Here is a 25,139-nt window from a genome sequence, read left to right as displayed (position 1 = left end):
TTATTTATTTATTTATTTATTTGTTTATTTATTTTTTTGGGTGTATGCGGTTGTGGTCTTATATTGTATATGGTTCTATGTTGTTAGTCTGCTGCTGCTTTTTGAAAAATGTATGAAAATGTTGAGAATGAAAGTAGCATAAGTTACTTTGGTTAAATTAATATATACTTTTGTTTGATGACCTTTGTTGATATCTCAGGATGCAAGCGTACATATTACTTTATATTCCATGCTAAATACCTTGATACGAAGCATTTTAACACCGTCAATATTTGTTTTTTCCCCAGTAACACATCTATTCACCATTACCAAACACACTCACTACACAAACACACCTGTGAGACACTATTTATTGTAAATGAAGACAGTTTCTTCTCCTTTTAACTACACTCATGGACACAATCGTATTTTAGGATATTTTCTACTTCTTTTCCTTTTCTTTCTATAGGCTTTTTTTTTTTTTTTCTCCTCTCTCTATTATTTTTGGGCCATTTATTTTAAATTTTATTTTGTCCCCTCTTTTCTTCCTGGCCTTTTGAACTCGTACAAGATGTACGAAGTTCCTTTTTACTCTCCTCAAATACGAAATTGCCCCTCTTTTTATATACCTTTCCTTCGCACCTATGCTTGATTTTTCGCCCATCGGTGCAGAAAGACTTAGCGGGTGCAAAAAAAGACATCTGTCTACTTTGTCTGTCTGTCTGGCGAATATTATGGGTTACCAGATCATATCCTTTATCGCCGCTCTTGGCGATATTATTTTTGTTTAAAATTCCGAGTGGGCTATACTAAAGCTGTGCCCATGCTTTTGTTAAATTTGAAGGTGCATTTTGAAGAAAATCAGTTTGAATGTTCTAGGAAAGATGGGTTTAAAAAACTAAAGCCTTGTTTAATGTGCCTAATCCAACACAACTGTTGACCCCACAGCATGTAAAAGGCATTGGGTTTACCAAACTACCATTCAATGATATCCAGTTTTTAAAATGTATGTTTTTTTTTTTTTTAAGTTTTATAGTTTTCATAAAAAATGTTTCATATTAAAAATGGACTAATTTGTTTTATAAATAAATCAAAATATTGAAATCCAGGCATTATATGATTAAGCTTTAATTTCAGTGCCTAAGAATAGATTAAAAATTGAAATTTTTAATAGATAATAATTCATAATACTGTTTAAATTTTGCTGTTATATATATATAATTAAATGTGTATTTTATTATAATAATCATATTTAAAATGAGGCATAAAAGCAACCTCAATTTGATATAGTTTTTGATTAAAATTACTGATTTCAAGGCCTATCAGACACAGGTCTCATTTCTTCAGATTTGCCCCTAAAAAAGAGAAACCTGTATTTGATTGCCTTCAAAGTCCACAGAGGTTTGTTCAAAATCAGGATTAAACTAAAATAACTTTTTTGCTTAATTTTAAATTTTACATATATATAGGAATATGCATTAAGTAAGCAAAAGAACAGTATTATTGAAAGTAATAATTTTGAGTAATATAATAATATGGTAATGTATGTTTTAATGTCCTATATGTCTTGTCTAAGTCCTCCCTTTCAGAAGTGGGGCTTCATTGTTTAAATAATGTAAAGTCCTTCACCTATTATAAATTTCAGATTTTACATAGAAATATCATACAAAGTAAATTTGCAGTACTCAATTACATTATTGTTTCCATCATTATTGGATTAATTTGAAGTTAGTCATTAAGGTTAAGTATTTATAAAATGTTTGTATTTTGTTCACAAAAACTTCCATCATGTAGCAGTTACTTTTATGTTACGGAAGATATCAAGCTCTGCTAAATCAAATTTACTTTTGTGTGACCTTAAATCTTAAGCACCAATCGTAAATTTGTTTTGGCATATTTTTAAGAATTTGAATGAAAAATTTAATGCTACTGTGAAAGAATGATCAACTGATGTTTACCTTACTAATCAATGTCTTACAGTTTTGAACTGATTCGCAGGATTTTTCATAATGTGATGTTGCATATATGTTTTGATCTTATCAAATAAATATAAAGAATGTATTCCTAATCAGATATTTCTTCTTACGTAAGATTATTATGATGTGATGCTTAGGATTTGTTTTTAGAAGCCAAAACATTATTTTTTGAGATGCTAATAAAAGCAATGTATTTTATTTATTTACTTACTGCTTTAAAACAGGTTTTGAATTAAGGCTTTCCCCCTCCTTACAGCATGCACATAAAACTCACTTAAGCTATATTTTTAACATATTAATGAAATATATGTAAATAAAATATGTCTCTTAGGGTAGCTTCTTTAATAGGGGGGAAAACTGAACTAAAATGGTATACCTTAAAAACTTTTTATTGAAAACAAAAATACTATCATAACAGTGTCAGCTAAGATTTATTCAGATGGTTTTTTCTTTTGCATTTATTCTGGCATTTTCCCATAAATTCATATAAATAAAATTTCAGGTAAAGTAGGTATCATTCTATATAAAGCTATTGACTTTATGTATATTCTATATAAAGCTGTTGACTTTAATGGAAAAAATCCAGTTACTGTGTTTTAATAAAATTTAATTATACTGGAATGATTTGCACTGTGTTAGAAAAAAAAGAGTGAAAAATAACAATTTTTGTTTTATTTTCACTATAAGTACAAGTATTTTGCATGTGTTTGTTATCAAAAGATGTAGATTTAAAGCTAAATAATACTTTTGTTTTTACTTATGCAAATTAATTAATAAGGATATTAACTAATTATAGAATTATTGGTACTCTTCTGTTATCGGGACCGGATTCAGAAATCTCTATATGGATGTATATTGAATGTATGTATATATGAACCATGCATATGTATGTGTGTGTATACATACATTTTTGACTTCCATCCCGATAACAGAAGAATACTGAATTATCATTAAATATTCAGATATGTATAATAATATATTAACAACATTGTTTCATGAGAAAATAGTAAAATTAAATTAATTTTAATAATTTTCTTGTGCCATTGCTTCAAGGAATGAAATTTGAATTTAACAAATATTCACTATTTGTATAAAGCAAATATAAAATTCTCTACTCATATAAAGCAAATATAAAATTAAAATTTAAAATTTTATGCATGTTTTTTCCCTTGTTTAATTCATAAATTTACCAGTTTTTTCTATGTACTGTATGAAGTATTTTCTCAATAGCAAATGTATCGGTAAATACAGTCTGTAAATTTTGTGTGGAAAGGTATTCTTTTTATTTTTTATTTATTTATGTGTGTATTTATTAATTTTTAAAATTTTCTTTTTAGCTAAATAAAGAACAAAAATGGTATTTTTGATATGGAATTTTTACATTGCTAAATTTATATAAAAGTATATTTTTAAAATATAGATTCCCACAGCCATTAGAGCATTGAAATAGTTTTTATAGCATTCTGCTAAAACATCAAAATTTAAAGGTGTATATCTCAAATCAGTATTTAAAATCATAAAGCTTTTAGCTACCTTTTTCTGGATATGCACACAAAATAACATTTTTAACCAAATTGTTGCAATAATAGACATTCGATTCCATGTGAGCAAACTTCAAACTGCATATTAAAAATGATAAACAAGAAGTAGATTAAAAATGAAAAACAAGAATTATTATGCAGACAAGCTCTTAAATTTTTCAGAAGTTTAAAATGCGAACTTGCTAGATATATTAAAGCATCAGCATGTATTTATCCACTTATAAAATTTGCTTACAATTTTAGAAAAGTAACTTTTGATTCAGAAAAGCTTTAGAAACTTAAAAATTACTGAAGTTTTCTTCACACAAATTTGTAGCCACAGCTTTAATGTTCTTTAAATAATTTAACGTGTAATGTAAATAAAAGTAATATGCTTAACTCCATCAGTACTGAAATGGTATAGTTAAGATATTAAGAATTATCATTGAAGTACTGTATTGAAAGGCTTATAATTTTTATATAATACATGAAACTATCTTGAATTATAAAAGAAAAGTAGTTACATAAATATGAAAACGTGATTTCAAACCCATTATAACCTTATAGAAATTAAGAATACAGCTTCGGGAAATCTCTTGTCAAAAAGTACATTTTGAGTTGTCTAACATTATGCATATATTGTATGCATGTATGTAAAAGTATAAACTGAAAATTCAGAAGTAAGTTGACAAGAAAGTTTTTGTAACTTATATATGAATTTGAAATATATGTGAAAATGTTTTAAAAACGTATCATGAATCATATGAGAAATTCGTCATTTTAAAAAACTACGAGAGAGAAGTCACACATCTCTATATGAGTGCGAAAAATCGGAACTTAAGATTCTCTAAAAGGTCCTCTAAAATGTTAAATAATTAAAGTTTTAACTAATACGGCTAAAGAGCCAAAGATTGGCCCCCAACCGAAATTGCAACCCTAAAGGGTAGCAAAAACATGGCTGACGACTCACGCATATCAGTCGTGACGTCACGCATCGTGACGTATCATGGCTTCATTTTCATTGCATGGGAACATACGGGGAAGGCTTACTCCATCTATTCTAACCTCCTTGAAAAATACAGAATATATTTATCTTACTATAAAGAAAAAACAAAATCATTTTGTGATATCATCCCTTCTTCATCCACCGCCTCATAGAGAAATAACTCCACCTTCTTGTATTTTAAACATTTATTTTAAAAACACAAACTAATACTAAACTACACTATTAATAACTGAAATATATAAAGTAATAAAAGTGAATTTCGGTTTCATTAATGGCTCCCACGAGCCTTCCGTATGACCTTTTTGTCGGTCTCCCTCCTGGAAACTAAACTTTTGGCGCCTCTCCAGACTAAGAGTTAGCGCCCTCTATACTTCTTGTTGGTTGGCGTCACCCATACATCACACCCCCATCCAAGATTGAAATAGGGTGAAAGCCTATTGAAATATGACAAATTATGGTGACGTCAAACAAAAGAGTTACTTACCTACTAAAGTCTACAAATCAATCGATACTGAAGTTGAAAGATATATGACACAATACTTATACAGGTTAGTTCTACATCTACTACAAGACTTCTTCTAAAACTGTAATATATAAATGATTAAAAATTAGTATTCAAACAATTCTAATGCAATAGAATACTTAAAGCGTCTATGATATACTTAAAAGTCTCTAGGAGAGTAGCTGAAAAAGAAACACACACATAAAAAAAATAATAATATTAAGAGTTCATAAATGTCTATGAAAAGTTCTTTCTTTCACAAAAGTCACTCAATAGTCTCTAGTCTGGATAATGCATCAGCATAGCTTAACTTAGCACCTGGGCAATGTGAAATTGTAGTATCATACTTTTGTAATGCTAAAGCCCATCTCTGTAACTTAGAAGATTGTGGTGCGTTCTTTGTGATGAAAGTTAACGGATTGTGATCAGTTATCAGTTCCACAGGTGATCCAAAAATCCAAGTTTCAAACTTTTTCAAGCTCCAAATAACAGCATAAGCTTCCCTCTCGATAATTGGCCATGCTTGTTGTGTTTTGGTAAGTTTCTGGCTGGCGTAACTAATCGGGTACAACTTTCCGTTTTTCCTTTGAGATAAGCAGGCTCCAACACCTGTTGAAGATGCATCACATTGAATTATAAAAGGTAACCCTGGTACAGGGGTATAAAGACTAGGTGCTTCCATTAGGCATTTCTTTAATTTAATGAATGCTTCGTCGTGTTTTTCTGTCCAGCACAGCTCTTCAGGACTTCTTCTTTTGGTGAGCTAGGTTAATGGATAAGCTGTTTCGGCGTAATGTGGAATGTAGTCTCTGTAATAATTACATAGGCCTAGAATGCTTTTCAATTGTTTTTTTGTTTGAGGTCTAGCTAATTTCTGGATAGCCTCCACTTTCTCTGGATCTGTACGATGACTGCCGGAACCGATGATATGTCCTAGATACTTAATATGAGTTTTAGCGAAGGAACATTTCTTGAGATTTACGGAAAACTGTAAACAGTTTTGAAAAAATAGTGTCAAGATGTACTAAATGTTCATTCCAATTATTTGAATAAACAGCTATGTCATCGACGTAGGCTCGAGCAAAATCTTTGTATTTAGCAAGGGCCTGGTTCATGACTCTCTGAAATGTTGCAGCGGCGTTGCGTAGCCCGAAAGGCATGACTTTAAATTGATACTGAGCTCGATGTGTCTTGAAACATGCTAATTCTTGACTCTCTCTTTCTAATGGTATGGCCCAATAGCCTTTGAGTAAATCAATGCTGGATATCACTTTGGCTTTTCCAATGTAGAATAAGAGCTCTTTAGGATTTTCCATAGGGAAGTCATCTGGTTTCGTTACTGCATTAAGGGATCTAAAGTCAACGCAAAGGCGAATATTACCGTCTTTCTTCATAACGCATACAATAGGGTACGAAATTTCAGCGTTGGTTTCTTCAATCAATCCCATTGATAACATTTCTTCGATTTGTTTATGTACTTGAGGCTTCAATGCTTCTGGAATTCGATAAACATATGGCTTCTTCCTTTCATTGTCACTTAATCTTATTTTATGTTCTCCTACTTTGGCAATTTGCACCTTATTTATAAATAAGTTTTCATATTTTCTTAACAAGTTCATCATTTCATTCCTTTTATCATCATCTAAATGGCTTAAATTTACTTCGCTAAGATGAAAATGATCGGACTTGTCACTCACACTGGGTGTGGGATGGACTTCTCCTAGTTCTTCTTCGTTCTCAAATATTACACCTACTGCCTGTACCTTTGGATTAAATTTTTGAATTTTATTTACATGTACTCTTCTTATTGTACCATCTGTCAGTATGACTCTGTAAGAATCTGGATTACAACGAGATACTATTTCTGCAGGTCCTATCCATCTGGCATATAATTTATTACTGGAATGTGGAATCAGCAGGTATACTTGATCTCCAGGGTTGAATTCTTTATATATAGCCCTTCGATTAGCATATCTTGCATATGCACCTTGTTTTAATTCTGCAGTTATAGATGCTTGCTCTGCTGCTATTTCTAAATTCATCTTTAGCTCATGTAGATAATCAACAGCACTTTTACCCAATTTTATTGTTAATGGAATTTCTCCTGACCATGACGATTTTAATACTGACAACGGACCTCTGGCCTCTTTTCCATACATTAATTTAAATGGGGATACTCCCGTAGTACAATTTGGAATTTCGCGGTAAGCGAATAACAGGTATGGTATATGTTTGTCCCAATTTTTAGAGTCGTTTCTAATGATATGATGAAGCATACGTTTTAGAACTTGGTTATACCGTTCAACTAATCCCGAACTTTGTGGATGTCCTGGTGTTGCAAATCTAGGACTTGCTCCTAATCTGGCATGGAATTCTTGTGTTAATTCTGCAACAAAATTGGTACCTTGATCGCTAGCTATTACCCGAGGTATGCCTGTTCTCATAAAGATTTCTAATAATGCGTCGCATGTTGATTTTGCTGTAATAGTTCTCAAAGGGACAGCTTCTGGCCACCTAGAATGTTGGTCGACTAAACATAGTACATATTTGTGTTTACGTGCTGATTTAGGTTCAATTGGACCGATTATATCTACATTCACTGTGTCAAATGGAAATTCAGGCCTCTGAACTGGAACTATGGGTATACAATCGTTAGTTCTTTCTCTACTTTGTAATTGACATTCCTTACGAGTTTTACAATATTCTTCAATATCTCGTGACATGTTTGGCCAATAAAATGAATAACGAATCCTTTCTTTTGTTTTTCTCATCCCTAAATGATTTGCAAAAATAGATTCGTGAGCCAATTTTAAAATTTGTTCCCTTCTAACTTTAGGTAATACCAATTGACTAATTTGTTCTCCGGAAATTCTTTCAGTATGATAAATCAAGTCATCCATTAAAAAATATTTATTTTTATTTCTTTGCGCGTTTTTATAGATACTGCGTAATGTCTCACATTCCCTTTGCTGTTGTTTAAAAATACTGGCATCTGAATGTTGACCCACCCCACTTTCGTTTTCGCCCTGAATGCAACTTATGACTAAATCTTGCTCTCCTCCTGTCATAAATAAATCAGCGCGGCTTTCGCCTTCGAATTGTTTTGACTCATGACTCCTCGTTTCCGGTATCTGCGATGGAGACACTGTGTCGCAATCACGATTCGCGCTAAGCAGATGAGATTCAGAGGTCAATAAATCATAAACATTTGGAGTAATTACGCAGGGAATAGGAAGTTTTCCTGTTAAAGCTACTAATACTTCGACAGGTTTCAATAAATTAGGATTATCAGTATTTTTGATGGATAGAGGAATTCTAGCCACTTTAGCTGATATGGTTTCTCCGAATGCAGAAATTAAGTCAATTTTACAGTTGTTCTCAATAGAGAAATTTGATATGTGTTTCGGATTTATAACAGAAATTTCAGCACCTGAATCAATTATGGCTTGGATTTCGTTACCTGCAACGCAAATATTTACTTTTTGCAATGGTTGCGTAAAACTTTCATTTGACAAGCATGAAGATCCGATTTTTGCTATTACTTTATCACAAGTATTTTTCTCTGGCGTTTCTTTTTTTAGAGAAGGGTTTTGTGTTACCGATTTGTTTCTTTGGGGACAAGATTTAGCGAGATGCGTTAATTTTCCACATATGTAACAGTCTTTGGGTGGATATTTATTTTTATTTATGTTGCTTCTCATATGAGGCGGAATATATTTCGATTCTCTTGAAGAGTGGGACGATTTAGCTATGTTTTCATTAGTGTTAAAAGTGGTTTCGTTTAACGATTTGCCTTTGTTTACAAAATACAAGTCAACTTCTTTAGCTAAATACTTAGGTTTTAACCAATTTTCTCCGGTTTTAATATTAATGTAAGTTGCCGTTTCTTTGTCTAACGTTTGGAAAAGTTTGTCGGAAATCATTAGTTGACAAAGTGCATCAAAGTTATTAACTTCACGTAACTGACAGTAATACTGGAAATTTGCAGACAGTTTAGAAGCGAACTGAACATGTGACTCTTTAGGATCGCGTCGTGCTCTTCGGAAATTCATTAAACATTCATAAGCAGTTGGCTGATATTCTTTTAATACTAGTTTTTTAATGGTTTCATAACATTTTAGTTCTTCATCATTAGTGTAAAATAATATATTAGTTGCCTTATCCCCTAAAATGTTAATCAAAATTTCGGATTTGAGCTCCTGTGGTACATTTTAGTTATGAAAGCTCTTTCTAATGTTTGAAAAAACAAATTGAAATTTTCCGATCTTCCCGGAACAGGAATAGTTAACGTTTTAACACTCTTTATCAAATTTTCTAAATAATTTCCCGAACCTGTAATCATGTCTTTATCTGCGCGAGATCCATCTTTAACTGTATTCTGACTTCTAACTTTTTCTAATTCTAATTCTTTCTCTAGCTGCTCTAATTTTAATTTTTAAAGTTCAACCTTTTGAGCTTCTAAGGCTAACTGTGTATCCCTAGCTTTTATTTCATTTTCTTCTCTAATTTTTCTTTCCTCAACTATTGAGTTTAATAATCCAATTACAAATTCTGGATCATCTTTAAATATTTTACTGTCCTCAATTTTACCTTTTAGTTGAACCACTGTTAAACCAACAGTTTGTGTATCTTCAATTTCACCAAGAAGTCTTCTTTCTTAGTATTCTTATACATTTTAATTTATATATATCTTACATATATATATATATATCTTCAATACATCTATACTTTGAGTAAATAAAATCAAAAGCTTCCTACCTGCTTCTCTTGAAGTTTTTCTACTGTCATCTAAAGCTCTGGTTCTCGAAAGAGAGCGTGTGATATCATCCCTTCTTCATCCACCGCCTCATAGAGAAATAACTCCACCTTCTTGTATTTTAAACATTTATTTTACAAACACAAACTAATACTAAACTACACTATTAATAACTGAAATATATAAAGTAATAAAAGTGAATTTCGGTTTCATTAATGGCTCCCACGAGCCTTCCGTATGACCTCTTTGTCGGTCTCCCTCTTGGAAATTAAACTTTTGGCGCCTCTCCAGACTAAGAGTTAGCGCCCTCTATACATCTTGTTGGTTGGCGTCACCCATACATCACACATTTATTATTTGGATCGTACCATCCAGTTTTTAACATTGGCGCCAACTATCCTATTTGGCGACAATACATCAGAATCAAAACATAGAATGCTACTTTAAATCACCAATCGTACAGTAAAATTAAAGAAAAGAAAAAAGGCACATCACATTTATAACTGAACACAAAGTTTACATGAAATGCATGATACAAATTTTACAAACTTCTCACGATAACAAAAGAAACAACATGAAACAACGATATTTTACTGCACAAACACATACACATTCCGCAGTTGATTTTGTACTTATAAAATCAGTTGATCGTCAATAAGTGACAGTTAAATGAAAATAAATATTTTAAAGTACCAAGAAGAGTAATTTTTCTAACATTCTATGGAAAAATACGAAGCTGAACTTACCTCACAAAGATACGCTCCTGGGCCCAAGATCCATTGATCTCGACGAGAATTAACTATCCATTTTCTTCGTCTTTCTTCATTTCTAGGGAAACGAAACATCCTAAAATTATTTTTAGACTGATTCGAACAATTTGGTGCAGCACAACCACCCAAATTTCTGAAAATTAGGTCGGAATCGATCCACAAATATGTCAAGAAATCCTTGCTAATCGAATAGCGAATACCAACAAGTTAGCTTCAAAATGGATATATCCGTATCCGTAACAACTGGTATACAGTCGGCACTGCATACCCTAGTTAAGGAGGGCGCTGTGATCACGTAGGATGGAGGCAGGATCTTGGAAGAGCTCCTGAATTTTCAAAGGTGTTTTCCAGAAAATATTCATTTATTTAAGAAAATTTTCGCGAATATCCTCAGCATTGTCTCGTTCTCAAGGCCGGGAGTTCTCCTGTACCTGGGGGTCTTGTCTTCCTTGCAATCTTTTGCAGCACTAAGACGGAGCGTTCAGATAAGTAGAACTTCTTTTCTCTAAGCTAAATCAAATATCTGTCACTAAAGTACCTTTAAATTCATTTATTTATTATGATCATTATTATTATTATGCTCATTTTATTATGTTCTGGCATTAAATACTTAGTAATTGCTTTAAATCACTTGGTTCGTTTTTGGTTACCATCCCGTAGGGACGCTATCCTTATCAGTAGCCCTTATCAGTAGTGTTAGCACTACCCATTGGGGCCCCTTTGAGGAATTTCTCGAGAGGGAAAAACATCGATCTCGGGCCTCAATGAATGTATAGAGTTGTAGTTTTTGCTCCTTTAATCTATATTTCCTATCTATTTAAATTAAAAGCATATATTAATACAGTGTGCCTCAAATTGATAAAATACTACACATATAATAAATTATGACCATTAACTTAATAAATAAATAAAATGCTTATTTTTTTAAAAAATTAATTAATATTAAAATAAAAAAAATAAAAAAAAGCTCCGTAATTTATTTACTTTATTTTTGCTGATATGTTCTCGCCTTGTTTTCGATCTATGATGTTATCTGATGGTGTTTTCTGAGTATATAAATATGTTGGAAACCGCAGTAGATGATGTTACTTAGTTTTAATGTATAACTTTGCATGATATTATATGTATCTTGATTTTATGTGTCTTCAGTTATTGTGTCTCAAGGTAGAGGCTAATATTGGTTTCCATGTTAAAAAATAAAAGTTTAAATTTAAGAATTTTTAAATTTTAGTTTCCCTGTTATAGCAAAAGTTAGCTTCTAAACTTGACTTATACTGTTATGTGACTGGACCCCCAATATTTATTGTTTTATTATTAATTTTCCCCCATCTTTACATCTATTCAACTTTACAAAACACACTCATTACACACACCTGGAAGACTCTATTTAATGTAAGTGATAACAACTATTCATGAACACAATCGTGGGTTTTTTTTAACACAATTCTCTTACTTCCTTTCCTTTTCTTTCTATAGGCCTTTTTTTTAATTATAAATAAATATTTTTCCCTCTCCACTACTTTTGGGCCATTTATTTTTTACTTTATTTTGTCCCAACTTTTCTTCCTGGCCGCCTTTCGAACTCGTATAAAATATACGAAGTTCCTTTTTACTCTCCTCTGAAATACGAAATTGCCCCCCTTTCTATATACCTTTCCTTCGCACCTATGCTTGATTTTTCGCCCATCGGTGCAGAAAGACTTAGCGGGTGCAACAAAAGACATCTGTCTACTTTGTCTGTCTGTCTGTCTACCCTAGTTAGGGATCCTAAATAGAAATACCTCCGGAAACATTCCATTTCCAATGGAGCAAAAGCACCTCCTAAGTGCTAATACTGTAAGGATAGCAAATCTTGGTAAAGGCAAGGCCTATTATTTCAAAATGGACTCCAACTCCAACTTGCTTTATTTGCCGCGATTAACCTGCGAAATTCCGAACGTAGTTCTCGTGGAGACAGGATAGCAGATGCAGGGGGTGTGACCAATGTCACGTGATGAGCGATAAGACATCTGGTTGGCGATGAGGTATCCAGGCATCGTAGCGCTGTAAATCTGAAGTTTTACGATACATAAAATAGTACTAAATCAGTTCATAAAAGGTGTGTGTTGCAGTCATAAATGCAGAAAATAAAATACGATTCCAAAAAGTATAATAGTATATACAGGAAAAATATAAGTAATATCTTGTGGGCGTGGCATGATCATCCGGCTAAGATTTCTAAACATCATTATTTACAAGTCAAATAAGTTTTCAGAGTACTACATACTTAAAAACACAAATTATGTTGGAAAATCCTGGTTTCCACTGAGTAGAAAAGCGGCATATGGACGGAGGTGCCTGTCCTTGTGTAAAATTTCATAGTGAAATAGGTTGAAAATGTCCATATGTTGGCACTCCTTAGCGGCGTCATAAAATGCCGTGTTAGTTCTTCTTAAATATTCCACTATTGTATCCATTTTTAAATCTTCATGGAGACGTTTGTTCTTCACATACGGGTGTGCATTTGTGATAATTCTTAAAAATTGGTTTTGCACAACTTGTAATTTTTGGATGTCACCCTTCGTAGCGGTAGTCCATGTTGGCGAAGCGTACGTCATGATGGGTCGGATTGTGGCTAGATAAATAAGTCATTTCTTGTCCATCGAAAGTTTTGAATATTTCCCTATCATGGGATATTAACATTTCATGACTTTAATCGCTTTATCTCTGATTTGTTGGATGTGATGCTGCCATGTGAGCTTGTCGTTGATGGTGATGCCCAGATATTTGGCTTGTTTCACGATAGGCACAGCCTCGTTAAAAAGATAAACACTCTCATAAGCTGTCGTATTTTAAGGGGCAGTCTGAAAGCCTTATCACGATTAGTAATTTCAGTATTGGCTTCCTTAATTGCACCTTGAATGCTTTCACTTAAGGCATTAATTACTGTGTTTATGCCTTGTTTGGTATTGAGATTTTGCAGTCGAAGAGGTGAATTTTTCATGATATTGCTGAAGAGATTCCAATTCGTAATTCGCTTAGTAGAGAACTCAGAAGTTTTTGTCACTCCTAATGTTGCGATTACGGGGAGGTGGTCAGAGGACAATTCATGAAATACTTCCATTGCAACGGGGATAGTCGTTGTAGTGACTGCAGTGTCTAGTATATCAGAAAATTCAATTCTATTATGAAGCCGCGTGTATTCTGGTGAGGCATGTAGCGCCACCGGATGCTGTAAAATATATTCATGGAGAATTTTACCATTTAGGTTTGTCCGACGACAGTTCCAGTCTATATGCTTAGCATTAAAGTCCCCGGCAGCAAGGGTAGGTATGTCATCCGGTAGAATGCTATTTAGAAAATTATCACATAGTCTATTCGTTGGAGGGTTATACACAGCACAAAAATTGATGTTATTAAACACAGGAAGAGTGACACACACAGTAGTTTGCTCACAATTAAAATTTCTTGAATCAGATATAAGACAAGATGCATAATTACGTTTCACATATATTGCCACACCACCACCTCTGTGTGAAAGTCTATCACAGCGGTATGAATTATAATTTGCAATTCTCAGGCGTTGGCATGGTTTTGCATGAGTCTCTGATATGATTGCAATGTCAATATCATGCTCACTTAAAAAATGGTGCAGTTCAGTAATTTTGGTGGGTAGCCCGCAGGCATTCCATATCATTATTTGTACGGGGGTACATTTTTTCATGTACATTTCAGCCATTAACAGGGGCTGCAGGAGTATGATCTTGAGATACGTTTGATTTTGCCATCAGAGTAAATCCAGTTTCTTTTAGAGCAGAGACAAGCATACGTAGCTCAGCTGCAACTTGTTTTGCTTCAGTTAGAAATTCAGGAGCGAGGCCGGTGTTTAAAGCTTGTGCATAAGTTTTATTATGCATTACCCGATCAGAGAACGTTTTCACAGCCGGAGTGGTTTTTGGTTTTGGAAAAAGCACACATAATCTGTAGTTAGCTGTATGACCTATCTCATGACAATTGGCACATTTAGGCGGAGTTGCCTTATCTTTGTCACAGTTAAATGATTCATGAGGTTCACCGCAACGAACACAACGTGGTTCGTGATTGCAGTGCGATTGGGCGTGATGGAACCCTTGACAGCGATAACACTGCAAGGGTCCCTTACGGCCACGGTATCTCTCAACACTAATCTTCATTCCCAGCACAAATTTTAACTGGTGTATCTCTTTGTTTTTCTCCTTGCGGGTGAGAGTAACGAGAAACAGGGGAAGCTTAATAACTTCTCCGTTACGCCTGATAGTGAGTTGGTTGACCCGCACGACGTCGAGTCCATGTTCTTTTAGATCCATCATAATTTCCTCAGGGTCCATGTAAGACGGGAGGTTACGTATCACAGCTTTTATATGTTTAGATTCGGGAAGCGCATAGCAGTGATACCTGATGCCTTCTTCTTCTAGCACTTTTACCATTTCCCGATAAATGGTGAGCAGTTTCACTTTAATCTTGATTCCGTCCTTCATGTTTTCTCCATAGAAATCGTGCAGAGAAAAATTCTTCTTATTAAACAGCGTTTTTAAGTCATTCCATGTGAATCTGCTGTCTTTGATTATAATCGGCGGCAGTTTTCTCGCACTGTTGAACGGAGCGTTCTGATTGGTTGGAGGTGTCTGCACTGGGGCGGGGTCTGTGTCCATATTTTGTTGCGGAGTGAGATGAGCAACATGGTGAGTCTTTGGAATTTCAGGAGCAGTTGCAGCAGCCAGGGGTGCAACAGCTTTTTTCGCAGGTTTTCCTCGTGCGTCTGGTTCTGTCTCCTGTGGGTTCTCCATCGGAGTCAGAGCTGACATCTAAAGCCTTCTTTTTTGTAAAGTCCTCATCCGACCTGGCGGGACTCTCAGCACGTCGAGCGTTGATCTTTGGGAGAGGCGGGAAGCCAGGGTTGTCATCAGTTTTGGTCTCAGCACGGTCGTCCTGTGTTCTGGAGTTCACAAATTCCTGGTCAGCAAGAGCTCGGAATTTTTTGAACAAATTCAGGTCTCTTGTTTCTTCAGGGGTAAGGAAACCTTTGTCTTCTTGACGGAGTTCCAGCTGAGTAATCTCAGCTGCAATGAAGTCCAGGAAATGTTCCATGATGCCGGTTGATGAAGGAGTGACATGCAGAAAGTCTATGCTTAAAAAGCACAGGGTAAAAGCAGGTCGTTTTACAGCATACTAAATATAGTGGTTTGCATGCTGACCGGAATGCACAATCGAGAAAGCACAGCAGTTTCTCAGTCACAATAGTCAAACTCAGAAAAACGAGAGGTTAATACTGCAGAACAGCGAAAACGCAGAGTGAGGGAACGAGCACCTTCACGCTCAGGAGCAAGCAGTCGAATGAAATGGATTGGATGGTCAAAATGGATGATGATTCAGCTCCCCTTTATAGTAAGGCTACTATAAAGTATCTCTAGTAGCTCTACTTTATAGTAGCCTATAAAGGCTACTATAAAGTAGAGCTACTAGAGATACTTTATAGTAGCCTTAGGGTAGCGTATTTCCAAACCCTACCCCACTTTTCGAATTTTTGACGTCACGGAAATATCGACTAGTTTCACCTGGCAAAACGGCGTACCCCACTTTTGACTACTACGGCGCGCTTTCGAAAGAATTGTGTTGGCGAATAGAGTGTTTAGGTGGTAATTGTGAGATTTTCGCAATTTAAATTATTATGAGTGGATATTTACGCAAAATCTTTAGTGAATGGTTATTGTTTATCGCCGTAGTATATCTGAGGAAAGAGGAGAATAATTCACTGCTAATGTATACATTAACAGTATACTCGGCAATAAATGTGATGCATTCATCGCAAAATTCAGCGACGCCAGTAAAACAAACGAGAGTGTTCGAAAAATTTATCCACATCTGAAGTCACTATAAAAAAATTGTATGTGTGCCAACACAGATATTTTAATAATAATAATAATAATAAACACTTGCAGAAAACTTCAAATCAAGGAATAAGAATTGCAGTGCCTCTGTGTGCTTAAAAACTACGAAGCATTCTGCAGACTTTTATGCCAAAATCAAAGTTGACAAATATATTAATAAATTTTAATGTTTCTTTTAGTGTATATATTTCAAAAGTATTAAAATAACTTGGACAGTTGTTTAATTATTTAAAACAGCAATAAAGTTCATTTATAAAGATATACAAGGAACTTCATAATTATCAAAATATTTCATTGCTTTGGTGAAAAACTGAAATTTACTAAATTAACTAACTTTTATAACATTAAATTTGTTCATAACTGTAGCATTATGCTCTGTTTTAAAAAAGCTCGTTATACTTTAAAATATTTTCGGTACTTTTCCGTTTCGCCGGCGCAAGCCTCGCCATTTCCTTTTCTCCGGCGCAAATCTCGCCAAGCAGACTTTATTGGCGACAACACACAGTGTACACATAAAAAAATGTTAACAAATGTTAATTCTAAGAATTTTTTTATTTTTTTTATTTTGGAAGCATAAATATTTTAATATCGTTTAGAATTTTTTCAAATGGGTCTTTTGTGTCCTTTCGCCACATAAATTCAGCGAGGTAACTTTCCAGATGATGCCGAGCAGTTCCTCTGTGTTTCTTATTCCGCCATTTTGCGCTTCCCCATAATCTTTCAATTTTTGGCGTGTGCGTTCTAGTTTCCGGATCTACAAAATTGTATTTATGGTTCACTTTGAAATGTTCGAAACTTTCCTCTTCCAGTTTTTCAGTGCAATATGATTTCCATGAATCGGAATATATTGTAGTTCCTTTTTCGATGTTTTCATTTATTGCCTCTAATATAATACTCATGGATCGGTTTGGCACCATCACAGGGAAACATTCGTTTGTTTCACGACAAACTCCACCAAAGATCCACTGTTGTGGTAAAATCCGTCCCGCGTTGTTTTTGCGCTTCGTGAACATACTTTCATCCACTTCAACGATCATACCAGGTCCTCCTATTTTGCGTTGTTGACGTTTAAGTAAAGAATCCACGCAAACCTCTCGCATGTAGTTATTCCAATCCGCAACTGTTCCGTGACTGATTTCCAACTGCTTTTCACACCATTAACTGAAATTAATTCTTCACTCCAACCATAAATGAATCTTAAACACTTCAAGAAACTCAATCTCGATGATTCAAACCATGTGCCTTTCCGTATACTTCTTTTACTGCGGCAAGTTGAAAGGTTGCAACGCCATTGAATTTCGTCTCCGAAATATAATTTCATTTCATGATTATTTTCACAAATAGCAATGTTAGGCAAAACGCCTTTCGCTTGAAAAAAATCTGACGGATTCTTCCTCTGTCCTGGGCAAATCCCAAATTTTCATTGGTTTTTCATCCATTTTTGACATATTTGTAAAAGACGTTAATTTAAGAATTTAAAGACGTTAAATTAAAGATTTACTATGCTTTCATGGTATAACCTCTTGATTCGCCGGTTAATATCACGTGATCCCAAACGATCTCATCTCACGTAAAATACGCTACAAAAATCTGATTCTCTCAGGAATTACATTAATTTCATTAATTACTACATTAATTTCAAGTTAAATCTCAGTATGGAATACGAGTTTAAATGCAAGAATTATTTCAATATTATAATTAAAAAAATTCTGTGTAACTGTATGTCAATATTGAAAAAAAAAGGTAAATCTGATAATAAATCTCAGCGACTTGTTTTGAAAAAGTGCCGTGAAAGGTTATCAGCGAAGATATTCGCTTTGGCATCAGTTCTACCATTTTCGGCGACTTTATCGCTTGCGCCGGCGAAATGGGAAATTGCGCCGGCCAAACGGAAAAGTACCATATTTTCTGATTTATTTACTAAATGTGTAATCAATTATCAGGATTACTAAATGTGTTAAGAATTTCCATACATGCTTGTGCAGTGTGATTGCATGTTTGTGTAATGAACTTTGATTTTCATGTACAAAAAAGAAATACAATCTCCGAATTACTTTTTCGTTTTCCAGTTCCTGTGTTTAGCTGTAAAAGTAAATTCACTTCAAGTATGTGTCTATGCAATTTTGACGATGTAAATACTGAAATGATTGTACAGTAAAAACTCAACTAAAAAAATATCCGGAAAGCTCTTGAAATTTTGGATAGTCAAGCATATAAAAAATGAAATACTGTAATAAGTGAATGGAAGAATAAACTACTAGTCTGAACTCATAAAAACAGTTCATCTTATTTGTATCAACTTGACTATTTAATATTATGCACAATTTTGAAAAAAATGTATGCTGCTGATCTTTGGAATATGATAACGAGTGATTTTTACAATGGTTGTTATGTGAATTAAGACTGCATGTTGAGACTTTAAATATGAATAATAATCTGAAAATTTGTAGTAGTAACTTTGGCAGTTTTCGGATAACCGGCGCAAGCGATAAAGTCGCTAATAATGGTGCAACCGATGCCAAACGGAATATTCTCGCTGGTAACCTTTTACGCCTCATTTTCGAAACAAGTCGCAGCTTTTTCTTATCAGATTGATTGTTTCTTTCAATACTGACATATAATTACATAGAATTTTTATCAGATAGTTCAGTTTTATGTCCAAGGCCATTTTCGGTAATTAAGTCAATTAGGATGCAATCACAGCGCTTACCCGAAGCCGAAAATATAGAAAAGGTAAAGTCAAGAGTTAAATTCACCAATTCTAATGAGAATGCATTAGCGAAGTAAAGCACTGCAGTTTTACATAATTTCTGAGTAAGCTATTCGTACGAACTGAAATATTTCTTGCATTTAAACTTGTGTTCCAAATTAAGATTTAACTTGAAATTAATGTAGATAATTACTGAGAGCATTAGATTTTCGTAGAGAGTAGTTTACATGAGATGAGATCGCTTGGGGTCACGTGATATGAACCGGCGAATCAGGATGCTGAACCATGCATAGTAAATTTTTAAATTAATGTCTTTTTACAAATTTATTGTCTTTATTTATCGGTTTTTTATAAAATTTTAAGCGATATTAAAATGTTTATGCCTTTAAAAAAAGAATTCTTAAAACTAACATTTTTTTTAAAATATTTTTTATGTGTATATTGTAGGTTGTCGCCAATAAAGTCTGCTTGGCGAGATTTGCGCCGGCGAAACGGAAAAGTACCGTAACGGTATATCCAACAATCTCTGCCTAATAACTTCCATATTTTAAGCAATTAAAATATATATTTTAAACCACTTGTTATTAATTTTATAAAGTACATTCTATAATTTAAATTTTATTTACTTTTATCTATTTTAATGTTTGCCATTATAAATTTTATACTACTTTTTTAAGATTTCATAGTTGCTAATTAAACTTCCTTTACAATTTATTTAGGTATTTTATACATACATTTATATTTTATGTAAGAAAGGGATTTATGTGCAATAGATATACAGAGAAAATCATTTAACACAAAACTGAGGGGACTGAAATATTTTTTCATGTTAAAGAATATTAATATATATATATATATATGGTCAACAAAATTAAGCTTATTAGAGTACATTTTATTTACATAGATATGTGTATATGCATGTATTTAATAAAAATCAATGAAACAAAAACATCCACAAGAACTTGATAGAATTTAATACAAAATTTTCAAGTTTTTTGAAAAACAAAACATTTATTGAGTTTCGGGAAAATAATCTGATATTTTTCTTTGCATTGTCTTTTTTTAGCATCAAATTGTTCAATGTCAAACATTTTGTTATTCATTTTACCATTGGAATGTGTGTCTGAATAACTGTCCATACTTTTTATGATGTTCCTCATTTCGGATGACGTGGGAACAGTTATTTTTGCATTATTCATTTTATTTTCGTCACCAGAATCTGCATCAATGATATTTTTTTAGCTTTGAACAAACTCCAAAATAACTTTGTCGGCCATAATTGGGGCTGTACACACATTATCATAAATTACTGCAACGAATTCTATAAATTTTTAAATAGTACCATTGTTACTATAATGTAACTATATTGAAGAATAATAAATTGTAAAAATTTAAATTATAAATCATTAATACAGAAACTTTCTCAAACATTTTATTAAGTGTCAGCTCAGTTTCACTATCCTACTTCTCTATTTTTTTTGGCACCAAAGAATCTGATACTTTTGAGAATTGTGTGTAATGAAAATAATTTCCATTCATCCTTGGAGTTGCTGAATTCCATGCAGTGCAACATATGAGCCAAACTCACTAATTTTTACTCGCACTGCCAGGTACTCGTCACCGAATTCCAAAGCTAACTGATGAGAGATCAGATTTTTGTGTGGCGTTTGTAGAGGTGGAAGGCGAAAGTAGCGTAGATAAACAAAACTGGCTCGTGTCGCAGGCTATTCCGAGGGTATTTCAAACCCAAATTAGCCTCTTTCCTACGAAATATTTAAAACCACCTCTCTTTTATTTCACATCCCGCTTAAATCTGACCTACGGTGCCAGGGTTTTCTGTATTTTGTTCATTTCCAGAAAGGATATCTTTTCGTGTTAAGAGAAACAAAATGCATGAAAATACACAGTGGTTTGTCGGGACCGTTGCATTATTTCGTGTTAACCGATATTTTGCCTTAAGCGATTTCACGTTAAACGTATTCCACCATATACAGATGCGTTTGGACTATATATATACAAATAATTTTTTAAAAGGAAAATTTATAATCCTTCCAAATTTTTCGTGCATTATGCTGTTAAAAATTGATTAGTAAATATATAAAGAAAGAAATTTAGAACAAATTTTTCAGAAAGAATAAAAATTGAAATTCAAATAACTTGATAAAATCCTGTAAATGTCGAATATCAAATATTTAGACTAGTAAAATCTTTTTAAATTGTAAGATAATTTTAATGATTTTACTCGCCCCCCCCCCCCTCCATTTTTCTTTGCTACTGCTGTTTGATAAGAGGTTCCAGTAAAGTTTTGAGTAAAGATTATTTTGAACTTTCAAAGATTTTCCATTGCAGGATTTTAATTTTTTCTACATTTTTAAGGGCATGTTTCCATTTTTTTTTTTAAGATTCTTTTTAGATTAGAAAAATATTTTTAAATTGGAAGATATTTTTAATGATTTTTCTTCGCTTTGAGGACTAGAATTTTCGTGTGAACTATTAAGATAAAAAAATATATTGAAATGGTTTATCAACTGATTCTGGATACAGAAAAGCAAGGATTTTGTTTTACAAGGGGAAATGTAATTACCGTATTTGACGGCATATAAGACGTACTTTTTCCCCTAAATTTGGTCTAAAAAAAGTTACCTGTGTCTTATACGTGAAGGTCACAGGTTAACTTTCAATACTGAATGCTATTTTTAGCCCGGATAAAGGTCTAGACACACAGAACTTTTTCTACATCTACATGTGTGTGGCCTTCTAAATAAGGGTGTGTCTTATATGTCGTCAAATACGGTAAATTTGACATACCTCGTCTTGACGATATTATGTTGAAGTTGGTTGGATTCCTCACCTTTCTTGTTCTTTTATACTATTTTTTGGTTTTTCTTGTGATGATGTATTTTAACACATTGACTGCCATGGGGGCCACCGGTGACCAGCACTCAACTTGGCTACAGCGCCGTGGGTGATGCGACCAATAGTAAAATACATAATTAGAATAAATATCGATACTGATAAATTTTTAAATAGTACCATTGTTACTATAATGATTTGAAGAATAATAAATTGTAAAAATTTAAATTATAAATCGCAAAAATGGTCTACAGATGTTTGGGGGTCTCCGGTGACAACCAGCATGAAAAATGCATTAAGCACGATTATATATAACATAATGTTCTCCAGATAATATTTCAACATAATATATATCACATAATAAAATTTCAAGTTGGTGTCATGGGCAAATCACGTAAAATGCACGCTGCAGTCAACGTGTTAATTTTTACATTTTAAAGTATTCTTATTCTTCATTTTTAGGATTTTATGAAGATCATTTGAACTTCAATTTTTTAAGTCTTTGTGAAAAGTTGGTTCTAAATTTCTTTATATATATATAAGAACTCCTATACTCCTAGACAAAAGTAATTTATATACAGTACAGTCTTTAATTCGGACTCGTCGGGACTTCGGCGATTCCGGATTATAGATCATCAATTTAAATCTGGTAAGATGGCATGCAGAAATTATAAAATTAAAAATATGAAACAGTAATTTATGAAATAAAGAGCAATTATGATCTAAAGGTTATCAAAATTTACAACAGAAAAAAAGCTTAATATTTATTTATTTACTTTATTAAACATTTCTTTCAATGTAAGTTGTTTCGTTTTATGTGCTAATACTTTATCTTTAATTCTATAAACAGACATAATATCTTGTTCAGTTACAAAGTTTCGCTGTTCAAGTCCTGTAATTGCTGTGCCGAGATTACCGACTAACTTGTCAATCGAAATTTTTTCTTTTTCACTAACCTCTCTGTCACTTTCTTCATGCCTTTATCCATTTTTTGCAGCGATTCCACTTTTTGTTTGATGGACATCGAAACATGCTTTCGCTTTGTAGATCCCTCCAGAATCGGAAAGTCTTTTTGACATAATCGAAAGTTCAAGCTTACTTTTTATAAAATTGCTCTAACAGCCTGCAAAAAATAATATGCCTGATTCAATTAGAAGATTAAGGAACAACGCAATCTGCAACTTTAACTGAAATAGATAATTTTAGCCTAGCTTATACCGTCTGTTATACATTAAACGCACGCGTGTGCAGAAAGTTTGTAGCTTTGAGGTCCGGATTATAGATCATTCCAGATTATGGACGTCCAGATTAATGACTTTATACTGTATTTATTTATCCCACACTTTTATTTTGAAACATTTTAGTACATGCTTTTCCTCAATATTTTAAAAGTTGATTTTTTGTTGAACTGAAATATGTAATATGGAAAAATTCTATCAAAAAACATAATTCAACTCAGAATTGAAACAGGAGATAAATAGAGATAATAATGTGGGGTATTTGATCCTCTTCCCCTAATAGTCATTTGAAACATTTTAGCGTGTTTTTCCATTCAGCTGAAACAGTAAAAATATAGAAAAATTCCCATAGAAACATAATTCGGCAGAGAAACAAAACAGGCAAAAAAAAATGGGTTCGCGTAAGGAAACTGATTGGTTTAAAACAGGGCTTCTTAAACTTTTTTTCAGTTGTGACCTTTTTTTTATCATAGATTTTTTTTAACGACCCCAAAATATTTACGAAAATTTTGTGGGACCCCATAAGCATTGTGAAAATCCGACACGCACGTGAGTGAAACTGTCAATTTTTTCACTTGTACTGTAAGATAATATGGCAGCTTTAGGTCATTATCTTTAATTTCTCATTAAGACATAAAACAATGTGAAAATTTTAATTAAGTAACAGATGAAATGACAGCATCATGTGCAAAGCAAGTAAAATGAACATTTATATTATAAAAAGAATGCGTTGAAACATTTTTGTTTTTCTCTTTGTCTGTATTGTCTTATCTTCATCTATTTTCAGATACAGTGTGTAAAAATATTCGGTAATTGTAAAATTATTATATTAAGTTTAAGAAATACCAAAACTAATAAAATTTTTTGCGACTCCCTGCTGTAGACGGGGGTTGCGATCTACAGTTTAAGAAAGTTGTCTGAAATAACGTTACAATATTTGATTTTGCTAGAACTTTAATTGAGGCCACAGCCAGTGCGGTTATGGCAGGTGTGCAAAATTTTGAAATTTACAGAAATATCAAGTAGCAAAATTTTTGGAATTTAGGAGTGGAAAAGTTTTTAGAATTTAGGATCCACAGAGATGGCATAGCACAAAAAAAAATGTACCTGCTGAAGCTAGGACTCCAGTGCGTGGTTATATTCTTGTAAGGAGTGTATGCCTGAATGCAGAGATGCATTTTGAGTCATCATCGCTAGGTCACCAGAATACACAGCATTGTGCGTACGCGATTCATGTAAATACGGAATAAAATTGATTGCACTAACCTAATTCATGTAAATACGGAATAAAATTACTGTAATTTTTGAATAAGAATAAAACGCTTTCTGTTCATCTGAAATGGGATAGATTTTCTCTAGCAGTTATTTCAGCAGAAATTTGAACTTGAAATTAATGTAGATAATTACTGAGAGAATTAGATTTTTGTAGCGTAACAATGTGAAAATTTTAATTAAGAATTTAATTAAAATTTTCACATTGTTACGCTACAAAAATAATTTAATTAATTTTAGAATTAGATTTTTGTACGTGAGATGAGATCATGTGGTGTTACGTGATACGAACCGGCAAATCAGGATGTTGAACCATGAAAACATAGTAAATTCTTAATGTCTTTTTACAAATTTATTATCTATTTATTGGCTTTTTACAAAATTTTAAAAGATATTAAAATGTTTGTGCCTTCAAAATAAAAAATTCTTAGAACTAACAGTAGTTAACAATTTTTATGTGTATATTGTATGTTGTCGTCAACAAAGTCTGCTTGGCGAGATTTGCGCCAGTGAAACGGAAAGTACAGTCAAAGTCGTTAATTCGGAATGATCTATAATCCGGACCTCAAAGTTAAAAACTTTCTGTGCATGCGCTGCGTTGACACATGCGCGTAAGACTCTTACGACTGCGCATTTGCGTGTGTGGCAAGC

Source organism: Stegodyphus dumicola, chromosome 2 (genome assembly GCF_044657685.1).
Source record: "Stegodyphus dumicola isolate Sdum_Otavi_A_Nest chromosome 2, ASM4465768v1".
Classification (NCBI taxonomy): Eukaryota; Metazoa; Arthropoda; class Arachnida; order Araneae; family Eresidae; genus Stegodyphus; species Stegodyphus dumicola.
This window is presented reverse-complemented; position numbering follows the sequence as displayed.